Source organism: Galeopterus variegatus, unplaced genomic scaffold, assembly GCF_000696425.1.
Source record: "Galeopterus variegatus unplaced genomic scaffold, G_variegatus-3.0.2 Scaffold7558, whole genome shotgun sequence".
Classification (NCBI taxonomy): domain Eukaryota; kingdom Metazoa; phylum Chordata; class Mammalia; order Dermoptera; family Cynocephalidae; genus Galeopterus; species Galeopterus variegatus.
The window spans coordinates 3,760-5,198 of NW_007733669.1; positions in this window are offsets into that span (position 1 = coordinate 3,760).

The following is a 1,439-nucleotide window of genomic DNA, read 5'->3' on the forward strand; positions in this document are numbered from 1 at the left end:
ACATAGAGATAAAAAACTGAGCAGGATTTACCTGGTTAAACTTATTTCTGATATGCTGTAGATCCCTCTGTGTTTACTGAGAATCTGTCAGGAATGTTTTGATGCACAAGAATAGCTCATTAAGAAGACCCTTGTTTCAGAAAACAATCAAGGCAAATAAGAGCTAGTTTCATCCCCAGGACCAGCAGCAGTGTATTAGTCCATTTCTGTTGCTTATAACAAAATACCTGGAACTGTGTAATTTGTAAGAAAGTAAAATTTATTGCTTATGGTTTTGGAGACTGGGACAACCAACATCCAGGAAACATACCTGGTGAAGGCCTTGGTGGTGACAGTAACACAGAGATCTCACAAAGATTCAGACCTTCAATCCTTGCTACATGCTCTGAGCTCCTCCTGAAATTTGATTTCTTTTAGTCCTCCAGTGGTCTTTTCATCACAACTGATACCACAGAAATACAAAGAATCATTAGAGACTATTACAAACAAATGTATGACTACAAATTTGAAAATCTGGAAGATTTATTATTAATAAGACCTACAGTTCTTGTAAGAATATTCTGTAATATCATTAAAATCATAATTTTCTATTAAAATAGAGCTTCTCAACTGGAGGTCTACCAGATGCTTTTTAGTCCTTTTTCAAACTACAGGAGCTTCCCTTTCTACCTTACTCTTCAGGAAATTTTGATGTATCTGGATGACCTATAAGTAGTGTGTTCATATTATTATTGATGGGTCAATTTCCAGAGTGAGGTTATTGTTAATAATAACACCAAGACAGAAGGCAAACCCAGGACTCACCTGGGTAAACCAGGATATGTGGTCACTTATTTTTAAATCCCTTTTCAATTCTAAAACAGTGGTTCTCAATCCTGCGTGCACATTAAGATCAGCACAACAGTTTCTTAAAAAATATCAATTTCTAGTCCCTACCCAGAAAAACTGGGTTCTGTTTCTGGTGTGAAGCACAGTTATCAGTTCTTGAAGTTATTTTTATGTGCAACCAGGGTAGCCCACAGCTCTAGTAGAGCCAAGAAAAACAGACAAGAAAGCCTAGCAAGACGTTCAAGGGAGAAAATTTATGTTATTTGTGTGATGCTGTATTGATCAGAATAGGATACACTCAGCTGCAGTAACAAATCCCCAAACCTCAATGGCCTAACACAGCAAAGGTTTGTTTCTCTCTCGCACCATAGTCCATTGTGATTCGGGATCCCCTTCCTCGTGGTTTGCCTCGACCACAACTCAAGGATCCAGGCTTCCTCTTAAGGTAACGTTTCCATCTTAAACGCGAGGCTTCTGTGGCTGACATGAAGAAAAAGAAAGAGCATAGATAACCTGAGGGACATCCCTGGTCAGGCCTGGAGTGCTTGTTTCACTTCTGCGCACACCCAGACCTAGTCACATGGCCCCAGTTTAACTGAAAAACAAACAAA